The sequence below is a fragment of the Etheostoma cragini genome, chromosome 21 (assembly GCF_013103735.1).
Source record: "Etheostoma cragini isolate CJK2018 chromosome 21, CSU_Ecrag_1.0, whole genome shotgun sequence".
In the NCBI taxonomy this organism is placed as follows: Eukaryota; Metazoa; Chordata; class Actinopteri; order Perciformes; family Percidae; genus Etheostoma; species Etheostoma cragini.
Window position 1 is genome coordinate 1,703,660 of NC_048427.1, and position 855 is coordinate 1,704,514.

The 855-nt window shown below is 36.1% G+C and overlaps 1 protein-coding gene across 4 annotated transcripts in view; it reads left to right on the forward strand.

Annotated features, from left to right (window-relative positions):
- LOC117936499 (PH and SEC7 domain-containing protein 1-like) overlaps positions 1 to 855 on the forward strand; it is a 69,819-nt gene that overhangs the window by 53,147 nt on the left and 15,817 nt on the right. The gene's annotated exons all lie outside the window — the stretch shown is intronic.

Here is an 855-nt window from a genome sequence, read left to right on the forward strand (position 1 = left end):
AGACTACATTTTAAAAGGATGCATTCTGCATAATGAGTGCTTTGACTTTTGGTACCTAATTACATGTTGGTGTTAATATGAATGTTTGAATGTAGTACTGAATATATATATAGTTATATTATGAGTCTTTTTACATGTAATATTACAGCTTTTACTGAAGTAAGAGATCATTCAACACTGCTCCTAGGTCCAACTCATGGTTGTTTTCAATGATTAATTTGTTAATTAGTTGAATCGATCATTTATAAAATTAAGTGTTCATTGCAACTTCCTACAACCCAAAGTGACGTCCGAACAACAGTCCAAAACAGTAGTAGTTTTTATGGATTTTTGTCATTTATAATAATGTAAAACTGAGGAGAGCTGCAAATCTTGAGTTGATAAAGACATCCTGCTTCTTGACTAGTCAATCAATCAAGCAATCTATCGATCTATCAACTAATTGATCATCCTTACAGCATTGAGAGGAATGTGTAAACTCAGCTGTGTTTTCACTAATGTCTTTGTCATGTTTAAGTTTTTATAGTTGTGTTTTTTTGTGTTCATGTTCTTAAACTGTAATTTAATTTTGCTTCATGCCGGTCGATGCCTTTTGTAAATAAGTTATCGGGCCGATTGATTTGCTCGCCTATCCGTCGACAGGCCGGGTGCTCGGCGGGTAATGGCTTTGTAACTGATGTTGTGGTGGTTGGACTGATTGGATGATTGATGGATTGTTTTGGCAAATTAAATGAGTTGGGCTCAGGCAAAGAGCAGTTTGAGCAGCGTGAGAAGGGATGACATTTCTCTGAGTAAAATGTAATGAATGAAGCTGGCTTGCTTACTGTGCAGCTTCCACAGAGAAACACAATGGAC